The 14082-nt window shown below is 31.6% G+C and overlaps 1 long non-coding RNA gene across 1 annotated transcript in view; it reads left to right on the forward strand.

Moving 5' to 3' along the window:
* Positions 1 to 14082, forward strand: part of LOC103592981 — an 85924-nt gene that overhangs the window by 33335 nt on the left and 38507 nt on the right. The window contains exon 2 of the long non-coding RNA XR_550701.1: positions 13603 to 13914. This is a non-coding gene — a long non-coding RNA (uncharacterized LOC103592981). The remainder of the gene's footprint in view (positions 1 to 13602; positions 13915 to 14082) is intronic.

Genomic DNA, 14082 nt, shown 5'->3' on the forward strand with positions numbered 1-14082 from the left:
AAACATTCCAAGAATTACAAAATGGGAGCTATAAAGTCTCATGAAATTGAGGCTACAGCACTCACACAATATCACTTCTGCCCCCCTCTGTTGGACATAGCAAATCATGACGACAGCGCAGACCCAAGAGGGGTGGGAAATAGACTCTCCCTCTTGATATCAAGAATTACAAAGAATTTATGGCCACATTTAATCTAGCACACCTACATGGTAAAATCATGTTCTGTTATTTTCTGCTTGTTTGTCTTTCTTCTCACATTATCTCCTTAGCTAAGCATTGTATTCTAGCATGTAACAGTGACTAGCAAAGAGTAGAAACAATATATATGTGTTCATTGAATGAAATTTAATTTTTATCACTGAAACATGGGATCCAAATATTTAAATTTTACCTTCAAAATATATTATTTTGACTGCAAATAAACATTATTTCAGAGAAACATAGAGCACAAGAGACTGTGAAGCATAGCTATAGAGCAATAAAGTGTAATGCACAAGTGATAAATGAATAGAAATCTGTGTGTCACTAAGATTAAGAATATAATCTGTGGAATCTGATAATATGAAAAAAAGACCAGATATCCACTGTTTTCTTTCTTTTTTTTTTTTTTTTATGTCTCACCCTTTCATTGTTATTAAGGTTTCAGCTTAAAAGTCACTTTATGTTTTACCATCTGCTGTTTTATTAATCTGTCCATTCTTTGTGTCTCCCATCTGAATGTAAAGTTTCTTTAAAAACACACTGTCTGTACTGTTCACCTCTGGCATGGAGTAGGCACTCAGTAAACTCTTGCATAATAAATATCTGGATGAATAAATAAATGACCCAAGATAATAAACACTTGAGTGAATACATGAATAAATGACCTAAATCAAGTTATTTACCCTCAACCATATGAATTATAATAGTATCTGCTGTACATTATTGTTATGATAACTAAATGTAAAGTGTTTATCATGAAATTTGCACAAAGTAAGTGATCGATTACTGTTAAGAAAATTATTAGGACTTTGAATTAGTGGAGAATAATTAATTGCTGAGGACTAATGGATTCCTGGGTCTCCGGGGCAAAAGTCCTGATAGTAAAGCATCCAGTTTCCATGAACAATAAAACTGATGTGTTACCAAGAAAAAAAGAAGATTGCTTAAATGAAATTTTGTGAAGACTGGAGAAGTCCTTGTAAGTAAAAGTTAGGAACCAGAAATTTGCAGTTTTGTTCATGCCAAAAAAGGAGGAAAATGATCCAAATTAGCAAGATGGTAAGAAGCCTCAGGGATGATAATCTGGATCTTTTAACTATCGAGCAGCAGATAGTTTTCAAAGGTAAGTGAAATAAGATTACCAAAGAGCTGTTTTATGAGAGGAAAACCTCAAATTGTTAAAGAAGGAAAGAGTAAGAACACAGAGGTATCATATATCAAGCCAAAACTAAATTATTATTATTTTTTAAAGACAAGCTATTTAGATTGGTACGCATTTTTAATGTATTTATTAGTTTAACACCTATGAAATTTAATCCATAGACTTGGATGGGCGAAAGATGTTACTTTGTTGTCTTAAGTTAAAAAAAACATTTGAAAGCCCCCATCATACTTAAAAGTAGGAATATTTTATCCAGGTTTGTGGGGGCTCTGGGGTGGCGAGCACTGAACCTCCCGGTAGCCCCTTTTAGCCCCCACCACAGGATGAACAAGAGAGGGAACCGGTAGGATTACTCTTGCCACCCTAGTGGCCAGGAGAGCCCGGGAGGAAGGTGAGGATGCCGCCCACCTATTCAGCTCCACAGAGAGACACTCAGATGCGGCAGGGGTTCCATCAAGCAGTTCCGTTTATTTCCACACAAGCACCTGCTTTTATAAGCATATGGCAAGGGGATTTCCTAACTTCAGCCTATCATCTTAAAGGTCATGTGAACATGCATCTTGCTCTAATGCTTTGCTATTGCAATCACGCGGTGAGCACGAGCACAGAAATATCTCTTATCCAATACTTTTAAACTATGTCTTTTCTTGGCCACTCCCCGGCGGCTTCTGTCAGGTGCCATCCTTCTCTCTCTTGTCCAGGCGAATGTTTTCAACAGATTACATTCGCATATGTGGGTGGGGTCATGGCTAGTTCTCTGCCCCGGGAGGAGGTGTGTGGCCTCAACGCCCCAACACAGGTTATTGTGGGCTGAGGGTAGAAGAAACATTTGGGACCATCATCTCTTGAATTTCACAAGAATCCAGGACGTCTTGTAGTGCTTGGACAATGGGGAGAAGGATATCCAGTTACCACTGTCCAGGTCATTTCTTATGAAGGCAGGGATTCTTTGCTTCCCATGACAAGCCTGAGTGAGGGAATCTTAGCCAAAGATGAGAATCGAGGTTCCTGGACTCTTCCACTTTTGGTAGATGCAGCAGGGAGGCTGTGTATGTCACCATCCTTGCCTCTCCCCAATCCTCAACATCTACTCCTGTCATTCCCTCCAATCCCCATCTTCACTTGATGTGATCCCCTGAAGAGGCCTAGACTGATAGGAACAAAAGCTAAGTATAGATCTTATAGACAGCAAATTTCCTTTTTAGCTCTGCAGAGCAAACCTACCCGGAGGCAAGGGTCTTGCAGGGGAAACTTGGAAGTATTCTGTACCGTGTTGGGGAAGGAGGTGATGGAAAGAAATATAGTGAAAATGAAACATAAGTAACTAACTAACTTGTTAACTTAAACGCAAGTGCTTACATACTATGTTGTATTGGGAAGGCTAAGTAGAGGTATATTGATTTCAGAGGAGTTAGGATCGTGGTTTTGGATTATACTTTGAGTCTATATGCTGGCTTCACCACTTACTAGCTATGTGACTCAGTGTATGTCTGAAGCAGCTCTGAACTTTACTATCCTCATCTTGTAGACTGCTTTTGAGAATTCAATGAATTAAGACGGTGTCTGGCACATAGTAAGTGCTCAATAAATGCTGGTTTCTCCCTATGCCATGTTTGTTTAAAAAGTTCTGTTATCTAATCATTTAAAGTAAACATATTGGGATGCCAAATACACTTACAGTGTCTCAATCACCTATGTTCAGAAATTTGGAAACGTACAAAGATATCTTCCCAAGGATGAATGGAACATGTTTTCATCACTCTTATAAAGTTTAAACATGTACTTTAGAAAAATGATTGGAAATTCATATTATTCTCTGTAAATAGAATATACCAAAATTATTTGGGTAGATATAAAACTTTTCTATATTTAATATCACATTAATGATTAAGAAAACTTCCTTTGCTTTAATTAATCTTTTGCATCAAAAAGTCAAACCAAATAATGTATATATGATCTTGGTCAAATAGAACACTCTTACTCAAAAAGACTTTTCAGAATTCAGAGATTTCTTTACATGGATGATCTCTACAAATAGATATAGACATAGACACAGATATATAGAAAATTACAGAGACTGTATTGATATCTATATCTCTGTGTAAATCTATCTCTATATCTACCTAACTCTATATACATATCATGTCATGTGGGAGAGACAGAGACAGAGAGAGAGAGAGAATTGAATTTTCTACTTTACGTTTTGTACTTTCTATCATCTGAAAAAAGATTAACGAGTAAAAACTTCTTAATAATTTGAGATTGGATAATGTTATTGAATATTTGTTGCCACTTCTAGTGCCGGTATACACTTCAAAGACCAATAAGTTCTTGCTGGAAAAATCTTCAATTCAAGCTTCTATGGATTGAATCATTGTTAAGAAAGCTGGCTTTTTTTTTTTTTTCTTTTTTTGTCATCAAGGAATTTAATTCTCAATATGTACTTTTTCTCAATGTAGAACATAGTTTTCATAATGAATGGAGGTCTAAAGTAGAGTATTAGATATTTTTAATACTGCAAGGAAGGATGTAGGACTTAAATACACACGGAGTAAAAGTGCTTACAATACTTTATTCAGTTTGCCTTCTTTTTATTTCTCATTTAATAAAAAGATGCCGGCATGAATTTTGTTTAGCTATCCTTGTGAGTATGCTTACTCTCTGTCATTGCATAAGTTTTCACAGGATCTCTCAAAACACATGTACACTAAATAGATCAATATTTGTTACTAGTTTTTACTTACTTTGTATGCAGGATATTTTGAGAATTTTTAAGTCTGAGTTGATTTCAAGGTAGGTTTCCCAGGTAATATACAGATGGCCAGTTAAATTTGAATTTCAGATGAACAATGAATAATTTTTTATTATAAATGTGTCCCAAGTATTGCACAGGATATACTTATACTAAAAACAAAACAAGAAAATTATTAGCTGACATTCAAAGTTAACTGAGTGTTCCATATTTTTATTTGCTAAATCTAGCAATCCTATTTCAAAGAGCTCATAGTGATGTGGTTGAGTCAGTGAAATATTTGAACTGCCTTTAGTCCATATATCTCCTTAATACCTTGTCCACATTATAGCAAGAATTATTTTTCTAAAATGCCAGTCTTGTCATATCAATCTCCTGTTTAATATCCTTCAAAGATGCCTCATCTTTTCAAGCTAAGTTGACATGTTTTGGCTCTTCAAGGCTTGGTGCCTGTTATTACTTCCTCATCATTCCTGCTGTGCCAAATAATTTGCAGTTTCTTGAGTATGTTTTGCCTTTTCCTCTGTCATACCTTTTTCTAAGATTACAACTCTGACTAGAATATTATTTTATTCCTTATGTACTAGGCAAAATCTACTCATCCTTTAAGCTCAATGCCAGTGTCTCTTCTACTAGAAAGTCTTCCTAGTTTGTGTAAACATATCTAAGTTTTCCTAGTTCTTTCTGTATCCTCTATTAAAAATATCACATTGCTCTGATATTTTAACAGCTATTAGACTGTTAACTGGTAAGACGGTGATAATACACACACACACATACACACACATACAGGATGCACAGTAGTCATTTAATTTACGTTTGTAAAATAGCAAGGACGAGGAAGAAAGAAGATAGAATGTAATAAGTTTTATAGTTAGGATATTTTCAATGCTATTCAAACATAAAGAAAGGATAAAAATTCTCATTCTCCTTGGTGTAGAAAGGATAAGAAATAGAAAGATTCACTAAGTAAATAACATTTGCATTCTCTTGAATGAATGCAAGATAGGGTTTCTTTTTTCAATATCTACAGATGTAAAAGCACAAGTAGTTTGCTGAATCTCTTTGTTCGTTTTTCACGCTCAAAGTTTTTCTCTCTTTCCTAGTAAATTCTCTTCTGAAGGAGGGAGAATTTCTTTATAATTAAAACACAAACTTATCAGTTTCTTCTCCAGGAAGATTTGAGTAAAGAAAGCTCTAACTAACCTTCTGATTTATACCACCCTCAGGATGAAGCTATTTACTTCTAGAGTAGAAGGAGTCAAACAGAGCTGGCCAGTTATCACAGTGTTAAATAGATATTTTTGAGATCCTTCTCAGACAGATCTCCATATTTTATGCTTAAATTTAACATCATCTGTTGCAATCAAACTAAAGAACCAAAGCATGCTTGAAGCCAAATATAAACAATGTAAATCTCAGCCATTATTTTTAGAGTATTCATACCTTCGTTTTATTGATGGTATTAAAAGACATTTTCTTTTAACTTACAGTCATCAAGGAAAAGGTACTTGTAAACAAGAAATATATGAAGAAATTTACTTCAAAATATGGACATATGCTTGTAAAAAATCTAACCTTTAGTTATACATAATACACCAATATTTAATGTATAATGTATTTGCCTTTCAGGTTAATGGTAGCCTTTGATTATAGAATCTATAGGTTCTTACTATTTCTGAAAGTTTATTTTTCTTCCAACATGCTAATTTTCTAAGCTAAGACTGACATTTATTTTCAAGTAAATCACTCTCACTCTACTTAATTTGCTGCTATAAAATAAAATGTGATCTACGGAGTGTGTTATGCAGGAAAATAAGACTTTTTTGGCCTGAATTTCTTATTAGGCTGCTTTACGTCAGATGTTTATGCAGATTCTCTCCAGTTGCTCAGCAACCCTTCCACAATCAACACATAAAAGTCTTTTTACAGAATGTCAACCCTTCCTTAGCTGCCCACACCTCCCTTACACTCTACCTGTTAATAATGAACCCACTTCGTCCAATCATATAACAGTCACATATGATCAGATATCAACTTATGATAACTCTCAATAAAGATCATTAAATGGTCTTAAATCAAGCTTCACACTCCTCCCCCAAACATTTATCTCTTAAACACTCCCTAATATTTCTTCTGGGGGGAAGAACACTTTATAATAAACTAATTCAAGCTGAATAGTGAAGCAAATACTCTAGTATGTGTGCTCTATCAAGCAGAAAGTTATTTGTCTGATTATAAGAAAATCATTTTGAGAGGGAAATACTTAATCCTAAAAAACATTTTCTAATACCTTATGGGCATACAGAGAGAAAGATGTTGGTGTAAAGATAACTCTTGGTTCCCTTTAAATCACATCACATATGTAAATGCCTTATATATATGTTAGTCATTAAAATAAGGAATATTTACAATTAACAAAAAATGACTAGACCTTTCCCCCATCCCACAACTAGAAGACCATTGTGGAGGTAAACAAAGGATAAACAGGAATACATTCAGATAGTCAAGGTAGGCAGGACCTGGGGACATAATGGGCTAGGTCAGGATAAAGAAAATGTTCTCTTATGTTTTCTTTCAATCATTATTGGGACAAAAGGTAATTCCACCAGCACCTTTCCCTTACTTTTTTCCTCTTCTCTTTCAAAATAACAAATACTGTCATTATAAAATACTCTTTTTTTGTAAAAGAGCACTGGGAAATGGAAGAAAAGGGAAATGTTACCCTCATTTTAAAAAATTTATACATTTTTGGATGTTTCTTCTCTTTTTCACACATCTATTCTAGCACATGCAATATAAAAAACAATTATATTATAATTATGTGTTTTTATATTGTTTGAACATATTTGGAAAGGTCTAATTTCTTACTTATGTTTTTATCCTGAAAAATACTTTTAACACTCAATGAATAGTAATTAAATATAAAGTAAAATGTTTATATTTTTGAGAAAGAAAAAAGGTGTACATTTAACCATTTTTAATCCTTCATCTTTCCTTCACATATTTATCAAATATTCAAGGGGAAGTGGAAGATGAACATGTATAAGACATGGTCTCTGGTTTCAAAAAGACGTTAATAATATATGCAGTATGAGATTTCCACAAGATCTCATGTGGAAGGAAATCAAACAAGTGGGTGCTACATTTCATTTTGTTTGTTTGTAGGAAACCCAGATGGCAAATGCTTCTACGCTAGTTAAGAGCTGCTGCAACAAGGAGGTCTAAAAAGACAGGATTCTGGTTGGTTGTTGTAGAAAGATGTAGAAAAGGCATTCTGTCCCTTTCTCTTGTGAAATGTAGCAGAGATGCGTGAATCTTCTTTCAAAACCTAGGTTTTCAACTTTTATTGTCAGTACGGTGACTCTATGGAAGACAATAATGCTTAGTTCCAAAAAAAAAAAAAAAGAAGAACAAAAAAACACTTCAGTTTGTCTTTTGTGGAGACTTATTGCTGCGAGTGGTGTGTGTGTTTGTGATAGTGCACATAAAAATTTAAAAGTGGCATCTAGGACTCATCACTACATATAGTGTTGACTTCCAAAATATATGAAACAGAGTGATAAGATACTGAATTTTGCAACTTCTTTTTAATCAACTGGGTGAAGCAGGAAATAGTCATTTGAGAGTGAAATAGTATATTCAATATTTTTACAACCATCTATTTAAAATAGTTTTCCCCTAGCATACTTATTCTCTTTTTAGTACTAAGAAATGAGATGTTTATTCTTTCACATTTTTAAGATAAAACTGTGAGGATATTTAGTATGATTTTTATAAATTTAGATACATATATAGTTTTGTTATGGTTGACCAACACAGTAGTCTCTTTAATACTTTATAATAATTTTAATATTTCCATACTTTATATAGAAAAGGGTATTTATGGTTTATTACAATTGAGTGTATTAAAAATTTTAAGCAATTCAGAATTTGGGGTTTCTTATCTTGCATGTAAACAACTTGGCATAGTACATAATTTGTTTATGCTTGTTTTATAATTTACTCATAGTAAGTGTGATTTTAGTGGATGTATTACTAAATTTACTGACAAATCTTGCTATCAGTGTAAGCTTGAATTGCAAATATTTTACTTATTCAATCATTAATTTGCATATTATATTAGTAAAACCACTTGGACTTAATAAACAACAACCAATCCACCTGCAACACTTAATATTGGTTTCCTATTTAATGCTTATAAATTTAAAATATAAAACAGAAACATAAGTATACATATAAATATGTCAATAAATTCAGAAAAATAATTTGTATTTAAACTCTTGGTTGTTTTTGAATTAGTATATACTTCAATTAATTTATGATCTTAGAAAATCTTTTATTTAAGTTACTGAATTTTTTCTTACTTCACCAAGTTGAACCTCTTTTCACATTTTAACATTTCAGAAATCTGGGTACAGGTGATAACATTTTTGCATTGTCATGTCATAGTTTAATTGCCAAAATGTTTTTATTCTTAGAGGTTCATCCTAAATCAACTCTATGTTATATTCATTGAATAAGATATTTTTAGCTGACAATCTTACGTATTTTCAACATAAATGCAACATTTTAATTTAAAAACAAAATTTTATGACCAATATGGACTTACTCTTTAAAACTAAATTATAAACTAATTCTTTTTCAGAATTCACTTAAAATTCTTCTAGCCAGAGTGATAATTTTATATTAACTAAAAGTGATCAAAGGTAGAACATTTATATTTCTTCTATAGTCCTAAGGGCTACTTTTTATTTCAGTTGACCTATCATATCTTTCTAACTTGAGTATTCATAGTATACACATAACCACCAATTTAAACTACTAAAGGCTACATATTTTAGGCTACTGAATTTTATAGTTTTTAAAATGCAAAATACTTTAGTTATTTTTCCACCTACCAAAAGCTTAGTGAAAACTGTAATATTTTCACATGTTACAAATCAGTGGTTTTGTAAACTTTAAACCCTTACATTGAGATAGTGTCCATTTATTGGCATGCTTTCCTGCAAGTTTCACATGAGTAATATCATATAAACGAACAAGAATAAATTAAAAAATTAAATTATGTGTGCTAACATTTGTAGACTAATAACTACAATTCAATTGTCACATTAGTAATATTTACATTTTATTCTTATGTCATTTTATTTTATACACATATGTGTATTGCATGTTTTCATGTTAAATATGTTTGTTGCATTTCTCTTCATTACATATCACCATATCACAAAATTATCTTGTTAAATTTTCATTCAAATGTTTCATATGAAACACTAAAATTAAAGAAAGAAACAGCATGTTTGAAGCTAATTTACATAAAATAGTGTCAAATACAAATATCTAAAAGCTACTTCTGTAAATATGCAATTGTCTTTAATGTATACTTGCATAATTTATGTGTAGAGGGAGCCATTCACTCATATCTCTAGAAACATATTCTCTTCTACTGTGATGAGTTAGACAATAATTACCAGGCAACGTAGCATAGAATCTTAAAACAACCTACATGACTAAAAATTAATCAAAAAGAAGTTCAAATTCAATCATGATATGATGTTTTATCTGGCACATACATTGCTAAAATTAAAGCCTTAGAAACCTTAATTTTTATTAAAATACATAGCAAAATCTAAATTTAATTAAATATTTTATACATTACTATTAAATAAATTTCTCAATTTATATATATAGCATGTAATATTTCATTATCATAATCCCAAAGATGATATATAATTATGATTTATAGAAGCATGTTTATATCTATACATCATTTCATTTTTTTATGTTAGGAAATGTTTTGTTAAATAATATTAATAAAAATATACTTTAGATATGTTTTTACATTGTAAACATTTTATTTCTAAATATATATTGAGTAATTTAATCACAAGCTGATTGTGATAAACTACATTTTGTATACATGATTTGATTTCAAATGGGAAATGAATTTTCTGAATGTAAGTTTTCCTCCCTTAATTTGAGTTACATGTCTTGTAATGTATGCATTTAACTGTGCTAACAAAGACAATATTTACATAATTGTGTAGCATATTTAATTTTTAAAAAGATAGTAAAGTATCATTTTGGCATTGGAGTAACTCTTATACATTTAATATTGAATTGTTGCTATACACAATTCTAAGACTTTTTCCAATATTGGCAATTACCTCGTAATACAGTTATGTATGCAAAATTTTTGAAAGTTTTAAAACTGTTAAATGGTGCATTTTGATGATTTAAGAATCTGTGTTTCATAGACTGCTAATTTAAAGTGGTACCAATATCAGTATTCTAAATTGGTTTACATTTTAAGTAAAATTGGTTATACATATATATGACATAACTGTATGGTGATGGATGATTATATTGCCTTATAAGGAAATCAGTGTTATTTCTTCATAATTCCACTACATGTATCAAACATATCTAACGAAATTTAGATGCACTTCTACTTTTTGCCATCATGAGATATCTCTACTTTTCACTCTACAGAAATTTGAGCATTCTAAGTAAATCCATTTCACACTAACAGAGTAAACTTTTTAGGTTTGGGAATGATGAAAAAGATCTTGAATTCTTACTGTGCAACTAAATCTTCAGATTCCACACTTTTTCAAAGTTATGTTTTTGAAAGTTAAAAACAAAATTATCCCCCTCGCTATTTTGAAATTGCTCTTCATTCATGTCACTGATTGAAATACGACTTTGCCACGGTAAAAATTATAATCATATTTCATTTGTGATATATATTCATTTTATTATTGCTAATATAATTTTAGCCTCATTATTAAATACATTCATTCTTTTTTTTTTTTTTTGATAAATGTTTCTTGAGCGTCTCCTGTGTGCAAGTTAACAGAATATACAAAATTCTCAGCCTTCAGGGAGCTTACTTTCTAGTACAGGGTGGAAAGAATATGAATACAATATATAAGTAAAATATAAGAATTGGTTAAACTATGGTTATTGAACAAAATGGTTTTTTAAATGCTTTATTTCAACATCAAAAATTAAACTCTGCCCTGCATTCAGATTAAGGGAATAGTATGGAATCACCTCACCATCGGGGGGAATTATAGCTGTAATACTGAACATTTTAAGACTGGGGTTGCTAGTAAGTTCTAAGCACCACCAAAGAAATCCCAGATTTGGTTTGGAACGTGTTTATTCCTTGGGGTCTTCAACAAAATGGCTGTTTGGAATTAGTCTGAAGAGTTGGTCGATGATTAGTTATAGAAACAACCTTCCAATAATTACCCCAGAATTATTGTCCCAAATGCAAGACACTCTTTGAGATTAATCATGATGACCCAGTGAAGGAATATGATAACTCAAATTCAGTTTAGCACTTTGTTACAGGTAGGAATGCTCAGATCTGAGACAGCACAAATTTCATTATTTCTCAAACGTTTAGTTTATACTTATCAACATGTTTATAGTTAAATTGTTTTCTTCTTTAAACTAAACCTGAAAGCCAGGATATTATGATGAAGTTATAAAAAATTTGAAAGTATTAGTTTTTCATCCTGCTTTTGTATGTCCTCTCAAAAACAGAAGGAATTATTAAATTTCCCAGGAAATAATATGGAGCAGTTTTCATAGTGATGAGCACAAGGATATCCCAAATGTATGATTTGCCATGAGATCAATTATTGTATGTTAATAGCGTAAGCAAAGTAATTGCTTAATCATGCGATTAAAGAAAATCCTTACCAAATATTAGCTCAGTAAATATTGCAGGCTGATTTGTATAACCAACATGAATTTAGTAGATTTTAATCTTCACAAAAATAACTTGAATAAATATTTTGTCACAGATTTTTTTCCTGATTGATGCTTAAAGATGTATTTTAAACATTTAAAATAATTTGATCATTGTCATACCTCATTTACCCCTGGCCTCCTCAAAATACAATTATCATTTAATTTTTAAACATTTCTACATCAAATTCAAATAAGATATGACAACTCAGACTGGTAGAATTAGTAGCAGAAATGTGCTCCTTTGCTTGCCTGTGGATCAGGGGCCCCATGTTTGAATTTTTTTCCTTTTTGTGTTTAAGGCTAAAAGCAGAATTACTGGTCCTATTGGCAACCTGCCTACAGCACAAAAGGAAAAAAAAAAAGGCATAGAATTCTGAAACCATATTAAGAGATATCATTATTTTCCTCTTTTAGAATGGTTAAAGTATACCTGTGTATTTTTTGTCTAAAATATCTAATTAAATATTATGGACAGAATTTTGAAGTGTTGATAAGAAAGCGATATAAAAACATATGGGACTCATTCATTGGCTTTAAGTAATATTCAGAAGTTTTTTTAATCAGGACCTGACTATAATTCTTAATTAGTAGCTGCAGCTCTAAAATTCAATAATGTTTTTTCTTGTTAAGTATTTCTGCTGTCAAGATCATTTTAAATATATCCTCATTCAGTTTCATGCTTCTATGATAAGATTACTTTTTTTCATTATGTAAGAATTACGCACTACCAAGTGAAAAAATTTAAGTTAAAGGAAAAAGAAAACCCTAATTTGGCACTTTGAATACATATTTTAAAATTATAATGAAACTTTAATAAAGATACAAATGCTGTAATATTATATTTATGTGTTTGTATTTATGTGTATATATATANTATATATATACATATAGACCATGATATGCTTATGAGATATTTAGAAATTTCCCATCATTATTTAAAACTAGTGTTGTATGAATAAAAGTACCATGGTGACCAATAGTTAATTTTCAGTCACTTCTAAATTGAATAATGTATTTAATTTTAATTAGTACAAAATTGGTCCATCTAAATTTCAAAAAATTAGTAAAAAATATTTAATTAAAAACACATTCAACTCTAAGTTATGTATAGCTCATCATATTGACTATTTTACTATCTTGGCTGCTTTCTGGAAATTTAGGTTAAGGTAGATATTTACATACACTAGTTATTTTGGAGTCTCATGTAGTCATCATTTTGCCTTCGATTTTAAATTCTCTTTTCTTCACTTTCTCATCTTAAAATAAAAATTTTTGATGTTTTTCCCAGAAATTATGAGGAGATATGGCACAGACTATTCAAAGCGTACTTTTGAGAAAAGTGTGGTTACATAGTTACCCATTCCGTCAAAACCAGTTGCTTGCCAGGCATTTGTTGCTTAAATTCATCTGTAGATTTAAAAAGAAGAAAAAAAAAAACGATTGATTCAGTGCCACATAAAGGGTTTACTCTTTCACCTTCTCCCCCTAATGTGTTACAGTTAAAATATGGTGTATTTCGTGTGTAATATCTATCCATAGGTTGATTGATACAAACAAATCAACAGATCTGGTGTGCTTCACATTTTAGTGGCATGTTTGTGTTTTGCCTCTTCATGTTGATTATCCTTAAGGTAATAGAAGGGAAAATAATTTATTAAACTTAGAAAAAATATATATTTAAAAGAAAAAGTTAGCATCTAGTGCTACTGTGTCCCACAGGTTCTTCTACATTGACCCACACTACCTCCACTGGTGAGTTAGAGGAGCATAACAGGACTACCACTGGTGCTATTGCTGTTGCTAGGACACCTGCAGATGTTACTGTATCCAGTGTTACAGCTGTCACCATCCATAGACTTGCCGAGGAACAGCGAGTGCAAGTTACGAATCTCAGAAATTCAGGTCTGGACCCCAACACGTCCAAGGACGGGCTCACTCCTCATGAAGCAGATACACAAAGTACAAGGAGAAGACCAAGAAATGCTGAACAGATAGAAAGAACTAAAGAGCTTGCAGTTGTTACTCATAGAGGTATTGGATGTTATTTTACTTGTGCCCATATAGTAGCAGCCAAAGCTATATTTTGGTAATAATGCTAGTTAGAGATTGAGCTGAACGAGAGTCAGAATGTAGAAAACGAAAGAAGGAATTCAAAGTAGCTGAGAAACATAGATAGTAACAACCAAAACTGGAAAAATT

The sequence above is a fragment of the Galeopterus variegatus genome, unplaced genomic scaffold (genome assembly GCF_000696425.1).
Source record: "Galeopterus variegatus unplaced genomic scaffold, G_variegatus-3.0.2 Scaffold1253, whole genome shotgun sequence".
Taxonomy (NCBI): Eukaryota; Metazoa; Chordata; class Mammalia; order Dermoptera; family Cynocephalidae; genus Galeopterus; species Galeopterus variegatus.